General features: G+C 37.8%; 1 protein-coding gene across 5 annotated transcripts in view; it reads left to right on the top strand.

The window, feature by feature from the left end:
* tab2 (TGF-beta activated kinase 1 (MAP3K7) binding protein 2) overlaps nucleotides 1–21239 on the top strand; it is a 170070-nt gene that overhangs the window by 65734 nt on the left and 83097 nt on the right. For 4 of the 5 annotated variants that reach the window (XM_028797878.2, XM_028797877.2, XM_028797875.2 and 1 more), the window contains exon 1: nucleotides 8113–8259. The exons of the other annotated variant lie outside the window; for it this stretch is intronic. The gene's annotated coding sequence lies outside the window, so the exon portion shown is untranslated. Of the gene's footprint in view, nucleotides 1–8112; nucleotides 8260–21239 lie in introns of those variants that run through there. 5 annotated transcript variants of the gene reach the window in all.

The following is a 21239-nucleotide window of genomic DNA, read 5'->3' as shown; positions in this document are numbered from 1 at the left end:
TGTTGTTAGCTAGAAGTCGTTTGCTGTTAGGAATCATAATTGAACTTACTTTTAACACTGAATTACCTTAATGTGATTCAAATAAGCCACACTGACAGCTGCCACACTGAGTGCTGGCACAGTGGATTAGAGCACACTGACTGGTGGCACTGTGTAGTGGAGTAGCTGCTGGCAGTGTGGAGTAGCTGACTGCTGGCACTGTCAGTACTCACCACTACCTGAAGTTTAAATCCATAAACATATACAGATAGACGGTGCATTCACTGTGTCTCCCAGTAGACACAATACGTCAGCGCGTCAGCCTTATTGCGAGTGGCAAAAGTGCCATTTAAACCAATACAGGTAGACGTGGAAACCGCGTTTTCTGATGAAAAAACAATAACGTTTAAAACAGTTTCGTTTACATACAACAGATTTTGGCGAATCATTTAAATGCAATTATTTATATCCATTTATACACTAATAATGACAATTATTAAATAATAATTATTATTAACCATTCCTCCCATATAAGTAACATTTCGGGGACTGCCTTCTTCTATCTTCGAAACATTTCCAGACTTTGTCCTGTTCTTGCGCAACACAGTACTGAAGTATTGTTTAATGCCCGAGTCACATCACGTATAGATTACTGTAATGTTATTCTATCTGGCATCCCACAAAAACTTATCCATCGCTTAGAATTTCTTCAAAATTCTGCTGCCAGGATAATATCCTGCTGTTGTAAATCCACTGAACATATTACACCTATTCTCTCTCAACTTCACTGGCTCCCTGTAAACTACAGAATACAATACTAAATACTGCTCTTAATATTTAAAGCTCTCCACAACCTCACTGATCTCCTCCAGACTTACACTCCTCTTGCTCACTCAGATCTTGTAATTTGAGAGTATTCAGTCTGGCAATATGGTGCAGCCTTAGTTTGTGGAAGACAGACACAACTAAAGACATGAGCATAAAATGATGGTTGTCAATTTCAAACTGTGTTTCCTCAATGTGCTCCTTGAGAAAAAAACATCATCAAGTTTGAGAAATGTTAACAGCTAACAACAATCTACATAGTGACTAAATACGTTTAGCCAAAATGTTGTTTGGAGGCTCACTTGAGCACATAAATACATAGCTTTGCTAGCTTAGCCTGGCTTAGCTAAAGTAAAGATTATAAAACGGGATTTTCTAACGGCCAAATATAACCAAAACAATTGTTCAGCCTTACCTATGAAATGTAATCCCCCGGGATCTGGTCTGGAGCGTACAGCGGTTTGTACAATCCCAAGCAGCACATTATTCATTACTTCACTCCACAGCAGTACCACTCACAATATGGTGGCGACGTTGACGTATGATTCTGCTAGTCATGAGGAGTCTAGTTATTCTATGTCTATGTTTAAATATGTCACCATGGCAACTTGTTGGCGTGCACGCTTTACCTCAAGTTTAGTTTACAGGTTGTGTTGTTTGGGCGCCACTTAATGACTTTGGGAAGCCGCTGGGTTTGACTCTTGGGTGCTGTGTGAGTGTGCGTGCGCTTTTGGCACGGGTTGCGTCTGGCATCCGTGCATATATACAGCCTTCATAAACATTACTAAACAAAGGTTTTATATGCGGTGGTGTGCGCGTTCGGGCGGCGGTTGTATTGTGACCTGAAGTTTAGTTTACAGGTTGTGTTGTTTGGGCGCTACCTACTGAGTCTGGGAAGCCGCTGGGTTTGACTCTGGGGCGCTGAGTCGCAGTGCGCGTGCGCTTCGATGCATCTTGCGTCCTGCGTCCATGCATATATACAACCTTCGTTTAGTAATATAGATTTAAAGAGGGGTCTGTACTGCTTGAAGCTTACAAGTCAAACAGTTGAAAATGCTGGTCATTGTACTATAATAGTCAGTGGTTCATGACAGGCAGCTGTGTTGCCACCATACCACTTGCACTTTAGAAGAGTTCATCCACCTGAAGCTAAGATTGTTCAGGCCCAGGCAGTACTTGGATGGTAGACCACCTAGGAAAAACTTAGGTTGGTGCTGGAAGATGTGTTTGTGAGGCAATCTGGGGGTGCTTACCCTGTGGTTTGTGTGTGGATCCCAATGCTCCACTTAAGTGATGGGTACACTGTGCTATAAAAAGGTGGTGTTTTTCAGATGAGACATAAAAGAAAATTCCTGACTCTCTGCAGTCATAAAGGATCCCTTGGTATCCTTTCTAAACGAGCAGGGTGAATCCCAAAGTTCAGACTAAACTGCCATCCATGGCCGTATCATTCTGGCACCCTAATCATCCTCTGTCTCTAATTGGTTATCTCTCATTAGTTCATCACCCAATAGCTCATGTGTGGTGACCGTACTGCTGCAAAAATAGCCCCCGTCACATTATCCAGGTTGATTATACACATCAGTAGTAGTTGAAGTGGTCCCTCGCTCACTAGGAAAAGTGCTTTGAGTAGTGAGAAAAGCACTATATATATATATGTAAATAATTACTATTATGCTCTCTGAGTTGACTTTCAGCATTCATGTGTGCCCTCCAAGATAAAAAACAAAATCTTTTTTTCCTTGCAGATGTGGTGTTTGGCTTTACCCAAATGAAGGAAAGTTCACATTTATGTTAAGTGTAAATCTAGCTGTAGAAGTTGCATTTTTTGCTGCCCTGCACAAATGCTTCATGTAGTTGTGCACCATAGAGCAACATGGAAGAAGAAAGGCTCTTTTTTTCTTTTAGGATGCTAATCTACCCATTTTATTGGTGGCAGTAGAAGCTATCAGCCAAAAATAGGTATAGGTTGTTTCTGGTAGTAACATTTGAGTAAGTTCAAAATCAAGAACTGAAAAATCCCTTGTTGCTTAGCAATGTCCAGAATAAAAAGAAACTGAGTGAGAACATTTTCAGTTTAATTTTAAATACGTAAACCATAGAACACATTTAAATATATTTGATATTTAGATCTTAGTGTGATATCATTGTTTGTGTTATTTAAAACGTTGTAAATAGCATTTTCATTTCAATGTTTGTTGTTGGTGTTTGACACCTTGGTAAACTTTTTGAAAAATGGTTCTTAATATCCTTTTTAGTGACCTTGTTTAGTGCAACATTCTTACGGTAATATTTTTTTAATGTGTTCTCTGCCACCCTCCTGCATGCATTCTAATTTGGAACATTGTATCAGTTATCATAAGCTGGTGATAACAAAATAACTTTCTTTTATCCTGCTTGGGCCAATTATGTTTTGTTATGGGAGCTTATCCCAGAAACAATGGGTTGAGGCAGGAAGTAAAAATTTTAGAATTTTCCTTTAAAATGTTGGCCATTTTTTGTCATCAGTAAGAGTGGGTTTCTTTGTCAAACCTGGTCTTTGCCATTTAATTGGACCTGCTTCTAATTGAAAATTTTTTTCTCTGCATCCAGATTCCCTATTTTTATTTCAAGAACTGTAATCTTTATTTGTCTTAGCCTAGTGAATCCAAACTCCAACAACCAAAGTAAAGCCTAAATCCAACAAATCATGTTCACAGTTTTTGCATGTGTGTACAATTAGTGCAACAGGAAACATCTGACAACCATTTGTCTTGGTACTTGCCTGAAATATAGAGATCAAACACAGAAATCTGCGGATAAAAACTGGGCTCATATGCCTGAAGGCAGCCATGCTACCCTCCGTATCACCATATTGCCTTCTCCGTCAAAATGCAATTTTGATAACTATTTTTTACCATAATTTGTAAATTACCAGGTGTTTAGTTGAACTAAACACAAAGTCCAAGCCTTTATTGATAGAAATATGAATATACCTTAAATATTATCAAATATGGACAACTGGAGTCCTGTTTGTTCCTTGTTGTTAAATGGCGGCTTACAGTATAGTCCCATCTATTTTAGCACACTGTATATTACATAAGTATGTTACTACATAAAATGTAATAGGTTGTTCACTGTGAACAACAACATGAGCTCATTTAAAACTAGAAACCCTGAAGCCTAGGAAAAAGCCATAATGCAGAGCCACCTTAAATTCCTTCTCACCTCTTCATCATAGTCTTTGTTTTGCAAATGTGTCAATCAGCACTGGCAGCAGGCAGCCTGCTATCCCATCCCCCACTGATGCAAGTGAAGTGAGACTGAGCTTAAGTCTGTTTATCTGGGTGTGAGGTTCTTGGAATTGTATGTATTCCAAATAATGATATATTATTTACCCTATACATTTCATGTGTGTTCCGTGTCTACAGTGATCTGGGTAAATGTAGGATGACAGGAAATGCGAGGCAAGAGATGCTGAACACATAACTAAAAACGTTTTCATGTTGTACTAAAAATGTGGATGTGAAGTGTATAATGTGTGAAGACTGAAGTCCAGATATCAAATAAACACTTTCACAAAAGGTATAACAAAATAAGTGCACCTTTTATTCATGAATATAACCAATTTTCATGTTGTTGTCAATATGTAAAAACTGAAGTCCATTTATCAATGGTTGGTTTAGAGGTAAAAACGGCTGCCTCTAAATCAAGAGGTTGCGTTTTCGATCCCAGGGCTTCCTCACATTTTCCATTTTGAGTAGTGAGCTACTATTATTATTATTATTATTATTATTATATAATAAAAACATTAAAGCATTTTGTAGACACAGAACACATGTTAACTGTATGTACAATTCCAGGCACACTTAGAAAAACAGACTTCAGCTGGGATAACCCATGTTCTCTACATTACATATTTCATCAGGTTGGAGTAATTTTGCTTTATTTCAGATTGTAAATGTCTGCTGCTTTTGTATGTTAATGATTGTACCATGTTTAAACTCTAAACAAGGGGTCAAACAATTATTCAGCCTCTGTAAGTCATGTTGGATAAAAGGGGTGCACACACAGTTAAAAATAACAATTAACCAATTACTATTTCAAAAAGACACAACATATTTTTTGTTCCCTTTGTGGAACACATAGTTACAGTATCCTGTCTGAATAATAGTGCCATTATGTAGTCTAGACTCCTGCAGAACCCAGGACAAAGTAGCAACTGGAAACAAAAATGGTTCAATGGTCATCTGAAAGACATCTGACCAATCATTAGACATTTTGCATAGGCCCTCTGTTTGTGATAGGAAGACTTAGACTCACAGAGAGAAGTACACTATTATGATTTTAATTTTGATTACATCAATTTGTGCATGAGGAGAATCCAAAATTCACCTCCACTTGATGTATGCCTTGAAGTGCTTCCTTCCCTGCACTCTGGAGTTTAGAGGTCATAAACTAGCTGACATCTCCAGTTTAAAGGAAGAGTTGAGCTAAACCATAATTGGGCTCCATAAGACACCTTGAATTTAAAAAGGAAAAAGGCTGTGCTTTTTTGCAGAATAGAAGGCTGTCCTTTTTATTGATGATAATAGTTTAAAAATACGAATAGGTTATGACTTCCATGACTTGTCCTGCAAAGAACAGATGTATAAGATGGATGGATGGATGCTGAGTGACACTTTGTGATGTTCTGTACATTTTGTGTTGTCTCAATAGATTGTTCTCCAGTAACAATCTCTCTATTATAAGAAAAAAAATCCTGGGAGATGAGACGTGATCTGGAAGACACAAACCGAAAGAGATTGGCCACGGAGCGTCTCCCGGGGACCTTAAACATGAGACCTTGTGCCAAGAGATTGACCTAGGACCGTGTTGCGGGCACACAAAAGAGATTGGCCACGGAGTGTCTCGCGGGAACCTTAAACATGAGGCTTTTGCCAAGAGATTGACCCAGGACCATCTCGTGGGGATGTAGAACATGAGATTCTTGCAAGACACACCCTACTTACAACCAATATCAAATAAGACCACGGGCAGCAAAACACTCAGTCGTGTAAAGGCTTTGAGCGCACGCAGATCCAGGGCTCTCAGCGCATATAAAGCGTATAATGACAATACGTTATAGATGAAACATCGACGACTAAGCAAAGAAGAAAGAGCAGCGTGGAAAAAAGAGACTCAAAAGTGTTGGAGAGAAAAAAATGCAAAAAAGAAAAAGAATAATCTAGGTGCAAATTCAGAAAATAAGGAAAGTAATTATCAGGCCGGAACAAGTGGAATTGAAAAAAAAAAAAGCATGTCCAATCGGGCACAGAATTAAAAGACAAAGTAGAACTTCATAGAGACGTTCAAAAACGTTGGCGCTATACACATGCAGAGCAGGTTAGAGATTATGAAAGCAGTGGAATTCGAAAGGCTAAAAAAAAAAAAACGCGATACACATGTAGAGAAAGTTAAAGAATATGAAAGCAGGAAAATTAGAAAGTATAACAAAAAAATAAAGTAAAGATTGCAGTAGTGCAAACAAACGGAAATTATTACTCGAAAAAAGGGAAAATAATCACCATTGACCAGGTGTCATTGGGGGGGGGGAAAAAAAACAGGACAAAGCGAGGTCAGAAATAAAAGGGTAGACACATCATAAAGAGGTTAAAAAACAAGGGGGCCAAACACATGCAGAGCAAGTTATAGATAATGAAAACAGTGGAATTCAAAAGACTCAAAAAAAATAAATAAATAAATAAATGTAGGCGTGAAACACATGCAGAGCAAGATACAGAATATGAAAGCAGAAAAAAACGAAAGTGTCAAAACAAAGAAAGTAAACATCGCATTAGTACAAACAAATAGGAATTATTATTCGGAGAAATAATGAAAAGGCGAATAGAGATCGAATATATGTGAACATATTGTAAGGCTTTGAAGTTTAACTCAGAGAATTTCAAAAATGGGGTTTACCTCACATGCATTTATTGGTTACTTTACAAAAAAAAATTAACTGCCGATGATGTAGATCTTTTTGTCTGTGCTGAAATTCCAAACAGAGAAACCTATCCTGAATTATGGTACAAAGTCATTAAACACATGTCTCACTGACGTCATTTAAAAGATTCAGCATGTTGCGACTCCAAAGATTCCAAATATTGTTTTTTACTGAAGTTCTGAAATAAAAGTGAAACTAATGAAATAGCAACAATTCAAAGAAAAAAAAAAATCTTAAGTGTGTTTCCGGAAAACCAAACACGGGGGTTGGCGAGCAAAGCGAGCAGGGGGCGAGGCTCCCTAGTGTAATTATATTATGAGACCAATAAAAATAGAATGCCCAGAATCAATGCCAAGTTGTTCCTTGAACATACTGTACACAACCATGATGTTTTATTGCTGTTGGCTCAGGAAGAGTCACCTCATAATCATTTGTTGGCAAAATGAAAATAGCTCTTTAACAGTACTGTTCTGATTTGATGTGGGGAGTATATATTAGGCTGTTTCATATGGGCCTCTGCTTCAGGGAAGACTTCTAGTCCCTTTAATGACCTGTAGAACCGTTCTACTTGGGATAGCCAAACTATCAAGTCTTCTAGAAAAACGCAATCATGACATTAGTTTAGGTTGGGTATTTGCTCAGCATAATATTAATTTTATGTGCTTAAATATTACACAGAATAAACATGTATTGCAGTGAGGAATTTTATATATGCACAGAAAAGCACTGGCAGCACAGTAAGGCTGATGTGTCTGTTCTGTCAGGTGTTAAAAGTGCCACATTTCATCATCTCATTTTCATGGTTGAATCCTATTACATTATAGTTCAGCCCACACCTTCCAGATTTCACATAGAAACCTTTATTTATAACAGGATGAAAGTTTAGATAATATGTGACTATTTTTTCCTATTGATGAGTAACCATTCCAGCATCTATAAATCAAATATTTTCTTAATACTGATATTTTTATTAGCCATAATTAATATTAAATATTTTTCACATACAGAAATTATTTTACTTGGTTTTTTAAATGCATTTTTTCCAAAAAAAAAAAAAAAAAATCCTTTCACACAAACCTAAGAAAAATGTTGGGAGTATTTCCCATTTTCACTACTGGTTAAATGTTTTCTCTGTATTCAGAATAATAAAAGAACAGCAGAATGCTTAGAACAATACAGTGTCTTGTGATGTAGAATTATTTTTCTTGAAAAATCAGTGACAAAATTTTTTTTATTTCAGGTGACCTGGAAAAACTCATTTAAGCACAGATGCACAAATCACATTCTGAGATTTACGTATGTTTTGGAAAGTAAGTTAAACTCCTTAATGTTCCCAAAAAGAAGTCTGACTACTGTACAGGCCTGAAAATTGTGGATTTCAGTTCACAGCAACTATGATTGCCTGCATCTAATCAGCAGCCAGATGCAGAGAAGAATTTTTGATTTCCTGCCCCATCCCCCATCTGCCAAAGGGCAACCAAAAGCCCAAGGTTAGTGAAACTTTTCACTGTACAAATGCTTAGATTAAATACAGCAATTTTTGTGCATTCTGATTAGTTTTCACCCCTTTGAGCTTTAAAAAGTTTTTTATTTAAAGACTATATTAGCCAACCTATATTTTTGCTCAGTTAAAGTTGTGTTGTAAAATCTTTATGCAGATATATTTGTTGACTACTAATAAGTGATATTTTGATTTTAAAAATGTTGGTAGTGCAGATTATGCTGTTTCTTAAAAAATAAAGCCCTGATAAAAGTAGATTTAATAATTCTGTTGCACTTTTTATTTTGTTGTTTTGTTTTGATAAAGACTTAAATGAAGTCTATGCTTGTTTTTAATTTAGCATTTTTTAAAAGTGTATTTTGATAAATGGTTAGCATTGATAGTAATACTGAAGCATGATATTGAAGAATATTGTTGGTTCTGGACAGCACAGTTAATGGTTAAAGTGTTCCAGTAAACAGATGTAAAGATGTACATTTTCTAGTCAGGACAGAGTAGAGGACATTGTAGGATATAGCAGAAACTTTCAGATGAACACATAGTTTCACTAGGGATATTTTCACAATCTGTTACAATTCTTGATAACGATGCATCTAAATATGAGAGGGGTACTGAACAACAACAGTTGGAGCTGTTGGTTGAATAGGACATTGTGCTGAAAATGCAAATCATAGAAAGATAAAGAGAGCCTATGGAGCAACAAGACTTGACAGTAGGTAATGAAAAGAAAGATGCCAGTGATTGTTGTGTTCATGTAATAGCTGAGCTCAAGTGTTTAATGAGGAAATGTGAATCGTGGAATATTATTCAAGACATTTTACAAGATGCTTCATCCTGGCACAGTACACTTTAATTTTTTCCCTTTGTTACAGACTGCTCTACATATTCCATCAGTGTTGTATCAGTTTGTTACATACAGTATTTTGACTGTTTTGTTGATGTTAGAAATAATTCAATTTTCTCAATAAAAATGTTGCTGGCACTAGATAGTTAGAAATTGTAGTAGTCTGAAGTTGTTATTGCAGTATTTTTTTTCTCTTTTGTGAAAGTGATTTCCCAGTACTGATGTGTAAAACGTATTGAGAGTTGATATTTTGGAGAAAGTAAGCATGCCTTATTTCTTAGGTGACTTATTGAATAGAAATGTAGTTGATAGAGATTTTCAGTAAGGTGAGCTCGAAGTTGCCCTCCTTTTCTGATACATGACAATGCCTTGCTGGCTTTGAGTTAAATAATGTGTTGAGATTGTCTAAGAAGTTATATCAGAATGAAATTCATTACTAAGGAACATTCCTGTTTCAAATGAGATGCAATGAAGACTGATCAGATGGATGTGCAGAAATTATTGAGGATAAAGACATATACCTGGAAATAAGTCACATGTGATGAGAAATTAAAGCTGATTTGGTCAGCAAAAGGTTAAAGGTAGCTTCACCCAAAATTGATATTAAAAATAAAATTGTTACCCATTGTACTTTAGTGGTGGCTAAGGAAAATGTTTAAACTTATGTTTTCTTGAAGAACGTTCATAAGAGAGATTCTCATAGAATGGGATTCATAGGAGACCAACACTAAACAGTGGCAAGCACTATGTAAAAAGGAAAAAAATAATCTCAGATTACTTATGTTGGACAACACAGTTTTTTTATACAGTTGGATAGCTCAAACCTGCAGAACAAGAGTTTTTTTTTTTTTTTGCTAAAATGTTGTTAAATGTTTACTTCCTGAATTATCAGTGGGTGTTTAAACAGGAAATTCAAGTAATCACAGGAATGAGGTACAAATCTTTAAAAAGCGTATTGTTACTAAGCAGCAATTTCAAATTCATCTTTTCTTTTTCCAATTAATAATGAAGGCTGCTGCACAAAAAAAGCTCACTGTCCAAACTCAAATGGTGTTAGTTTAATTTCAAAGGACACACTCAAAAGGTCTGAATTCATTAAAGTAGATTTTCTTGCCATCTGATACCCTTTTCTTGGTTTATTACTCCACTTTCTTTAACGTAAAGGCTAATATTCCAATTGTCTCTCGTTCACTGATAAAACCATCTTCCATTTGCTGCTCTTTGTTTACACTACAGGAAGATTGCTGCAAAAAAAAAAAAAAAAAGAGAGAGAGAGAGAGATATTCAAGTAGCCCTAGCTTCACACACTGGCTCAACTACTGTAATACCTTACGTAAAGGAGCACTACAACTAAACCACCATATTGCTTAGAAAAGCAGGGGCTGAAAATATTGGTTTTGTGATCGGCCAATGTACCATTCATTGATCAAGTCTTTCTTTTTTTTTTAGTAAGAATCGGCCAAATTAGATCGGTTGTCAATTGATCAGAGCATCCCTAATAATCATATTCTAAGACTTTTGCAAGTTTTTTTTTATTTTATATGTTTAAGCCATTTATCATCATGACATTAAAAAGGTTTCACATTTATATTATCCACATAAAGTAGGAATTTCATATAATTTAAATATTTGAAGGAGTATGTTACATTTATTTTATGGTAGGCTTAAAAGACTTGAGCTTAAAGGAAAGCTGTCTGATGGATGTACTTTGTTGCCTTGTAGCTTCTGTACAGAATCAGCTTGAAGGAAACAATCATAAATATTTTGATTTTAAAAGAATATAGGTCTTAAGGTTACTGGGCTTATGGCTTTTCTGTTTGACTAAACTCTCTGCTGGGGATAAAGTGTTGTTGAACTATATGAGTTAGATTTATTTTTTCCTTTATTACTGGGTTCACTTTGTATAGCCCTTGTTGAATGTGTGTGAGGCATTCTTAGCTGGGAAAAATGCCAGGAGTTTTTAAAAGTGTCCACTGCCAATTAGTTCTTTTATTTGTTTAAAGTTCAAGCATATCGCAAGACAGTTAACTGATAGGTGTTGTATTCCTGTTTTTTATCAAGTCCATTTATTCCATTGTTGGAAAGTGTTTAGTAACACACCTATAGATTTAGTTTTAACATGTTTGTGCCATTTGTCTGGTAACTGTATTATAGAAGTAATGCAAGATGTTAAATTTCAATTACTTAAAGATATAAAGAGTAAATGGCAATTAATGATTTACCATGATTTATGCAATCCAAATAAAATTTAGATATTCACACTTTTGTTTCTTAAGCAGGCTTGTAATACTAAATTAGATGGATAGACAGAATGGCTACTGTTAGATTTTATGAGCTTTTAGATCAACCTGGGCAATTTTCAGACTTAAGATTAGTATGCATCAATTTGATTCTTACAGTATTGTCAAAGTACTTTGCATGTTTATTTAAGAAGTGAATTTGATATTGAAAATAGAATTGACACTAAATTCACAAACAAGATACAAGATACTGTATTAAGCCATTACTTCTCTGGTAATACCTACTAAAATGGGACATGCATAACTTTCTGGAACATATTTTTGAATATTTCAGTTACTCATTTGCAGCAAAGTGAAAAAAATTCTAAATAACAACTTTTTTTCATCTTAATTTGGCATAAAAACCCAAAAGGTGTGTTCAGTGGTACCAGTACTGCTTAATACCTATTAGGCTATGAGGTTGTTTGTTTGTTTGTGTATTACTTTGGACAATTAAGCTCCTGCATAACCAGACACAGTGTCCTTATGTTCTGTTAACTTTAGCATTTTTATAGTTAAACTGAATACCGTAGATGTTACCTGTTCATTTTTTATTAACAAAATAAAATTCTGTAGGCTTATTGTTCAGTGAACATACTAAAATATATACAGTTCTCTTAAAATATGTTTTAACTAATAAAATAAATATTTCTCCATAATGCGTATGGCATAAATAAATATGAAACAAAATGTTTCACTTAATTACAAGCTGTCATATTGTTAAATTTCCTCTGTAATATAATTATCTGAATCTGAAGCTTAATTTTTAAAAAGTAGTGTTTTCCATTTCTCCATTTACACACACACACACAGGTTGAATCCCATTATAGCGGATACCAAAGTAACGAAATTTTCAGAATAGCAAATTCTTTCTGTGGGCCCAGAATACAGTGGAACCCCAGGTTACGAGTTTAATCCGTTCCAGAACCGAGGTCGTAACCCGATCTGCTCGTAAACCGAACAAATTTTCCCCCATTTAAAATAATGGAAATGAGATTAATCCGTTCCAGCCCTCCCAAAAAGTCCCCAAAATATCATAAATAATGGACAAAAAACATGTTTTTAAATAAGAAACAAACATCAAAATACTGTATTAGTAAATATAGTTAAATAAAAGATAAACCAACTTAAGAAAATGTAATCTTACCTTGGCGGCAGATAACGGAGAGTTGCTGAGGAAGGAGGGAGGGAGGAGGGAAGAAGGGAGGACTGGCTGCATTTTCGGCACCTTCACATCAAAAAAAAACAAAAATTGAACTTTCTTAACTGTACGTACGTACATGAATTGTAAAAAAAAATAAACTTTCTTAACTTTAAACTTAGCCTAACACTTAACATTACATACATATGATTTTTTTTTTATGCTAATCATCTGTTTTTGCCTTTTTGGCTGCACTTTCGGCACCTTCACTTATAGCAGTTTCAGTTTTAGTACAAAGATACCTATGCAACGACGTTTGCTTTTGCCTGCTTTTTAAAAGCTTACGGAAGTGAGCCAAGCAGGTTTCATCATAATTTGCTGCAGAACGACTAGTTGCAACTTTTTCTGGATGTTTCTTTTCAATGAAACTTGTAACCTTCTCCCACATTCCCAGCACTTCTTTAATTTCACTTGCCGAAATTTTCTCTGTCTCGACTTCCTCCTCACTACCGCTGATCTCTTGCAGAGCCTCTGTACGTTGCATGTCCTGCAGCTCAAGCAACTCCTGTGTTGAGAGTTCCTCCTCATGTTCCTCGACAAGCTCGTTGATATCACCCTCGTCAACCTGCAGACCCATCGACTTGCCGAGGGACACGATTTCATGCACTGGATCTACGTCGGGCACGTTGGTCTCGGTCTCGATCTCGGTCTCGGTATCAAGACCAAATCCTTCAAAGTCCCTCGCTGCAACCGCATCAGGCCATAACTTCTTCCATGCAGAATTCAGTGTTCTTCTGGTCACTTCTTTCCACGCCAGGTCAATCATGCGTAGGCATTGCACGATGTTGAAATGTTCTTTCCAAAACTCTCGGAGTGTTAGCTCCGTATTTTCTGTCACATCGAAGCATCGTTTGAACAGATGCTTCGTGTAGAGCTTTTTGAAATTGGAAATGACCTGCTGATCCATCGGTTGCAGGATTGAAGTCGTGTTGGGTGGGAGGTAGAGGACTTTTATGAATTGATATTCTTCCCGGATGTTGTCTTGGAGACCGGGCGGGTGGGCTGGAGCATTGTCGAGGACGAGTAATGCTTGCAGAGGCAGTTTGTTTTCTTGAAGATACTTCTTCACCGCAGGTCCAAAGCAGAGATTTACCCAGTCGATGAAGAACTGCCGCGTAACCCATGCCTTTGGATTGGCGCGCCACATCACTTGCAGTTTTTCTTTAAGAATCCTGTGAGTCTTAAAGGCTCGAGGATTCTCTGAATGATAGACTAGCAGTGGCTTCACTTTAAAGTCACCGCTAGCATTTGCACACAATGCAAGGGTGAGGCGGTCCTTCATCGGCTTATGTCCTGGCATCTTCGTCTCCTCTGCTGTGATGTACGTCCTGCGGGGCATTTTCTTCCAAAAAAGCCCCGTCTCGTCGCAATTAAAAACTTGCTGGGGGATGTAACATTCTGCCTCGATGAGCTGCGCGAAACGTGTGATGAACTCGCCAGCTGCCTTCTGGTCTGCACTTGCTGCCTCGCCATGTCTTACAACAGAGTGAATGCCTGATCGCTTCTTAAATCTGTCGAACCATCCATGACTAGCCTTGAATTCTGGTTCTACTACATCCATAGATGTGGATGGTTCTTTCTGCTTCAGGTCATTGTAAATGATGCGAGCTTTCTCGCTTATGACTGTTTCAGTAAGTATATCTCCTGCCAACTCTTTCTCTTTTATCCACAATAACAGCAGGTTTTCCATTTGTTCGTGGATAGCCGACCTTTGCTGTGTAATTACGGTCATGCCTTTTGCTACTTTTACACTCTTTATGGTCTCCTTTTGCTTTAGTATTATGCATATCGTGGACGTACTGCGGTCGTAAATTTTGGCGAGTTCCATCACACGCACACCTCTCTCATGCTTTTCTATAATTTCCTGCTTCAACTCGACTGACAGCATCCTTTTCTTCTTGCTGCTGTCCTTTCCACTTCCTACCTTCTTTGAAGACATGGTTAATGCCCAATATGTATGATATGGCTCTGGGTAGAAGGGGTAGAGGTTTCCGGGTAAGAAAGGCGAAGCGGAAACTAGCAGTGACGTTTCGGAGCTCGGCTCGTAAAACGGGCAAGCCTCGTACACCGGGCAGAAATTTTGCTCGGATCGCGGCTCGTAAACCGAATTACTCGAATACCGAGCTGCTTGTAAACCGGGGTTCCACTGTACTTGTTTTAACAAAATGTAAATCTCAGTATAACAAATGATTTTTTTTCGACCAAAAATGGCCACAGAAGATGATAATGTGATACAAAAAATACTTAATGCCGCTCTTACATTTTCCACACCATATCACAGGAAACCTGCAATCGAGGGAGACAGTTTGTTGCGAAATTTCTGATCTTGGGCAGTCTCTGCAAGCGTGTATGCACAACGTCATGCACATAGCCAAATTCTGAGTCACTGATCCACCGAGCATCCATGAGGGTAGTTACGTTGTGTGAGGATACCATACTGTTCAAGTTTCATAGTACTTCTCAAAGTTTTCTTTGAGAGGAACAAAAAAAAGAAAGTGAGAAATGGCATCAGTTTACACTGAAAAGAAGAATTAACAATCCTGGAAAAAGTTGATTCCGGAATGAAGAAAAATGAGGTGGCGAAAATATTTTGGAATCGCACCTTCATCTTCATATAACAACTCGTTTTCATTTTGTATTTTCATACCTGTATTTCTATTGAAAAAAGTTATATAAAATGTTTCATTTCATTCTGTATTCATACCTGTATTTCTAATTAAGTCTCTTTTTCAAATAAAATATTTTTGCAGTTTAAGAAGCGCTGTTTTTTATACAGGTTTTGTCAAGCTTGGTCACAGAGTTGCATGAAACAGGAAGATGAGTCCAGGTTTTCAAGGAAAATACAGGTACTCTATTACTGTATAGAGAAGGCGGGTACAGTCTCACGACTTCATTCAGAATAGGAGCTATTAGGAGCTTCAGAATGGGCAATCATCCTGCTTTAGCTCCCATCTTCAGATTAAAAGAACACCAGCAGCTCAGAATCACCACTGTGGCAGACATGGTCTGGAGAAGAGAGATCAGTAGAGTGTGAGGAAGGGCAGATCAAAGCCCAATGTTAAATGTTAAACATTGTGTAACAAGCATGGTATACGGTATCCCTGATCCTGCAGAGGACAACCAATTGCTTTGCCCTTGCACTGTTTACCAGACGCAGTAGAGCAGCTACAGAGCTGTCCTTGTGCCGCTGCCATTAGACACGGCAAATTGCTGGCAGCCCTGGTCACAATACTATTCACATTTTCCCCACATTCGTTATAGTGAAATTTCTGTTATGATGAAATATTTATATGGTCCCATGAGTTTCATTATAACAGGATTCCACCTGTGTGTTTGTTTGTGTGTGTTTTGTATTTTTTTTCTTCTGTTTTTCATATGTTCCTCACCCTTAGTATTGATATCAAAGTTAGAAATTTCTGTATTGTGATATCCCTACTGATATTTTTGACAGCTGGAGAGGATTAGGAAAATTAACCGAGGGTATTTTTTTCTTTCCTCAATACAAACTCTAACTTGCATGTAGTATAAGAAATATTTTAATGTAGGTTATTTTTAAGCCACAGATGTTGAAAGGATTCAAATACTGGCACTTCTCGGGTTACAGCAATTCCACAGATACTAACAAGGACATAAAACACCCCAATTGTGATATAGCAGCTTCATTTTCTTTTACAGTCATGGCCGAAATTATCGGCACCCATGGAATTTTCCCAGAAAATGCACCATTTCTCCCAGAAAATTGTTGCAATTACAAATGTTTTGGTATACACATGTTTATTTCCTTTATGTGCATTGGAACAACACAAAAAAAGAGAGAAAAAAAACAAATCTGACATCATTTCACACAAAACTCAAAAACCAGCCTGGACAAAATTATTGGCACCCTCAACTTAAGTTGGTTGCACACCCTTTGGAAAAAATAACTGAAATCAAGTGCTTCCTATAACCATAAACAAGCTTGTTACACCTCTCAACTGGAATTTCCGACCACTCTTCTTTTGCAAATTGCTCAAGGTCTCTCAGATTTGAAGGGCGCCTTCTCCCAACAGCAATTTTGAGATCTCTCCATAAGTGTTCAATCGGATTTAGATCCGGACTCATTGCTGGCCACTTCAGAACTCTCCAGCGCTTTGTCTTCAACCATTTCTGAGTGCTTTTAGAGGTATGTTTGGGGTCATTGTCCTGTTGGAACACCCATGACCTCTGACGCAGACCCAGCTTTCTGACACTGGGCCCTACATTGCGCCCCAATATCTTTTGGTAGTCTTCAGATTTCATGATGCCTTGCACACAGTCAAGGCATCCAGTGCCAGCAAAACATCCCCAAAACATCTTAGAACCTCCACCGTGTTTGACTGTAGGTACTGTGTTCGTTTCTTCGTAGGCATCATTCTGTTTTCTGTAAACAGTAGAATGATGAGCTTTACCAAAAAGCTCTACCTTGGTCTCAATCTGTCCACAAGACGTTCGCCCAGAAGGATTTTGGCTTCCTCGAGTACATTTTGGCAAACTCCAGTCTGGTTTTTTTTATGTTTCTGTGTTAGCAGTGGGGTCCTTCTGGATCTCCTGCCATAGCGTTTCATTTCGTTCAGATGTTGATGGATAGTTCGAGCTGACACTGTTGCACCCTGAGTCTGCAGAACAGCTTGAATATGTTTTGAAGTTGATTGGGGCTGTTTATCCACCATTCGGACTATCCTTCGTTGCAGTCTTTTATCAATTTTTCTCTTTCGTCCACGTCCAGGGAGATTAGCTACAGTGCCATGTGTTCTGAACTTCTTGATTATGTTGCGCACAGTGGACAAAGGAACATGAAGATCTCTGGAGATGGACTTGTAACCTTGAGATTGTTGATATTCTTCCACAATTTTTGTTCTCAAGTCCTCAGACAATTCTCTGCTCTTCTTTCTGTTCTCCTTAGTGTGGCATACTCAGACACACAACAGAAAGGATGAGTCAACTTTTCTCCATTTTAACTGGCTTCAGTTGTGATTGCTATATTGCCAGCATCTGTTTCTTGCCACAGGTGAGTTCAAACAAGCATCATATGCTTGAAATAAAACGATTTACCCACAATTTTGAAAAGGTGCCAATAATTTTGTCTGGCCCATTTTTGGAGTTCTGTGTGACATGATGTCAGATTTGGCTTTTTTTTCTGTTTTTTTTTTTGTTGTTCCAATGCACATAAAGGAAATAAACATGTGTATACCAAAACATTTGTAATTGCAACAATTTTCTGGGAGAAATGGTGAATTTTCTGGGAAAATTCCAGGGGTGCCGATAATTTCAGCCATGACTGTACGTACAAAATAAGCAGACTAATTTTGACACGAATGAGTACATAGTCCCCATCACTAATGATATAATTCTGCACCTTTCAGACTTACACGTAGTCACCATTTTTAATCATTTTGTGGTTTTTTGATTGTTTCATTGAATGTAAAAGGTAGAACATGCAGTAGCCTAAGTCATAGGTAAGCAGCTCGACTGGAAGCTAGCTATTTAGTTGGAGTAGTATAAACTGTTGCTTTTAATTCCCAGAATCCTGAGTACATTTCCTAGCTGTGCCTAGCTACAAAAAGGGGGAAAAGATGATTCCTCAGCAAATACAGCATATGTCACTGACTGTAGCCAAGATAACGTGCAACCACACAGTAAGCTCTATCACAAGTAAACAGCTGTATGTTCAGAAGAGGAGAGATAGAACCATGTTTGTAATTACCAGAGTCCGAAGTACACATCCCCACCATGCTGTCTCAAGGAGCACAGCATCTGAAAGGGGCAAATGACACTATCTTGACAATATCCGTAGAACTGTCTCTGCTGAGGGATCACTTGTTAGTTAGGGATGGCTGTTCATGCCATCATTATGCATTTCCAAGCTCAATACATTTTGTTCATATAGCCCTTTTCCCATGCTCACAGCAATTCACGGAAACTGAGAAAGATAACAGGGCATATATAACACTGAATACAAATATGTGCATGAAACACGAGTTTGGGGCACAACATGATTGCCTGAATCAGTGGACTTTAGTGAGCGAACAGGAACACAGTGATGCAGGAGGTTGCTGATGTATTTCGGAGCAAGCCAATTTAAAGCTTTTTAGGTTGTTAATAAAACACATTCTATCCTGTAGGATACAGAGTCGGAAAAGTTGGAGCAGGATGGGTGTGTTGCGCTCGGTATGGCAGATCTGTGTATGGATTCTAGAAGCAGAATTTTGACTCAACTAGAGGTCTGGTGAAAGCTTAGAAGGAGCACTTGCCTGTGACAGTAGTCAGGGTGGGATTTAATAAAAGCATGATTGAGTTTTTTCGCATTAGAAACGGAGTGAGTGACCAAAAGATGTTATGGGGATAGAAGTAAGAACGTTTCTTAAAGTGGTTTATGTGTGTAGAATAAGAAAGAGAGGAATCAAAAATGTCACCAAGATTTCTAGCAAAAGAAGGTCTAATGACATAACCTAGAGTTATTCAAAAGGAGCTAATTTTCTTAAGCTTAGCTTTAGTGCTAATTAGGATTACTTCAATTATATTGTTTTTTAAAGAGTTATATTCCATCCATGTTTTAATTTCACTGAGGCATGTTATGAGGTAAGCAAACTCTGAACTTTCACTGTTAATACTGAAATAGATCTGAGTATCATCTGCAAAAAATAACCCAATCCAAAACTACGAATAAGGCAGAGTTTATACTTCACACGACGCATGCTCCAGGGGACGCTCCTGCAATGCAAACGTTTTACTGTTTATACTTGCACGCGTACTTTACGTAAATCTGGAGGAATCCACCAGGTGGCAGTGTGAGATATTATCACGGTGAGAACAGGTTCGGCTTCGCTGTGTTGTGAATTGCCTAGAACACCCATTAAATTCCAATGACACCTTACCGCAATATCAATGAAAAGGATGTTTAATGATTAATTCCATCAATCCAGGGATGTGTGCATTCCAGCTAGCATTGAGTACGAGGCAGAAACAATCCCTGGACGAGGCATCAGTTCATCGCAAGGTGAATACAAGCATTCGCATACACTAGCGTCATTTTAGTGTCACCAAATCTGCATATCTTTTGAAGGAAACCGGAGCACACTGTGGAAACCCAGCAGGAAAACATGTAAACTCCAGGCAGGGAATATCAGCGCCGTGACTCCCTGCAAGACAGCAGTGCACTGTCACCCCCATGTGTGTAATTATTAACAGTGTTCATTATTTAAACGAAATTAATGATTTATCTGTAAAATGTAACATACATACATACATACTTCAATGCATTTCATCATGAAAGTGATATCAAGTATAAATCTAAGGATTATAAATGTGCAGAGAGTTGGAATATCATACATTTAATGTGTTCAGTGTGGCGATCTATTGCTGTTTCCCGCTGCTGTCAGGTCAGGAGGAAGCCCCAGAAAAAAAAGACGGTACAAAAGATGGTATGTGAGACTTTTAAAATGTATCATGTCATTGCGATTGGGAATATGCAACGCTTGAATATAAAAGCACCACGAATGCATCTGTATGTCGGCATTTTGCTTCACCACATCAAACCATTCATCAAACATGGAAGCGCGCACATCGAACCTACTAGGAGCCACATAGTTTTTTCATGTCACATGTAGATAGTAAACAGAGACTCTGACATTATGTTCCGAGTTTTATCACACTCCCTGACTTTTTGCTGGTACTGCAACTCGCACATACGTCGCATTAATTTCTGAGGACCTGCTCAGAGGACGCGTCAAATGAACGCTGGGCAGCCATGATGTGTGTGCGTACGCGTTCTGAGTGTTACGTATAAACATGCCCTAACATGGCCAAGAGTCAAGCATGTAGATAGAGAACAGCACAGGGCTGAGGACAGAGCCATGAGGCACTTACACCACATTGGACCTGCCATTGCTAAGACTAACAAAATCTTGCCTATCAGTTAGATAAAATTTGAACCACTGGACTGAAACCAGACTGAAAGGGTTCCAGAAGCTTATTACAAATTAAGTAACTGGTAAGTTGTGCAGTCTTCGCATGCTCAAGAACTTTTGACAGAAGAGTCAGGTGAGAGAGAGGCCAAAAATTGTTCAGATTGGCAGCATCAAGGCTGGACTTTTTTAATGTTTGAGTTACAGAAGCGATATTCAAAATACTGTATCTTGCACAGAGACGATGCCAAAGGATGTATATTTTATTGCTGTAAAAGTCTGATTATAACATAACAGCAGGATTTGAGAATTGTGGTGAGGATAGGGTCCAGTACACAATTAGATAGATCTAACTGTTGAGAATTTAGAACAGGAGCTGAATGGTGGTGGTAGATGGGGGGAAAAATATAAGCAGAGAATGGATTTGTGTTAGTTGAATTATTTAGGTTTTTAATTATTATCATGGAAATAGTGAAGGTATTTTTCACAGGATTCACTGTAAGAAGTGATCAGGCCAGATGCAGGTTAAAGTAGAAAAAAAAACTTCAGGTTAGCACAGCCACTCTCTATTATTGTGCCCACAGTAGGTATTCTTAACTTCAGTTAATGCATCTCTGAGCACAGTGAGGCCAGTCTTTCTTGACATTATGTCGAGCTTTCATAATTCGTAATTCAGAAATACACCATGGAGCTGAATGCTTTAAGGAAACACCCTTGTGTTTT

This window comes from Erpetoichthys calabaricus, chromosome 3 (assembly GCF_900747795.2).
Source record: "Erpetoichthys calabaricus chromosome 3, fErpCal1.3, whole genome shotgun sequence".
Lineage (NCBI taxonomy): Eukaryota > Metazoa > Chordata > Cladistia > Polypteriformes > Polypteridae > Erpetoichthys > Erpetoichthys calabaricus.
The sequence above is the reverse complement of the archived record's forward strand: the minus strand, read 5'-3'. Positions and strand labels throughout refer to the sequence as shown.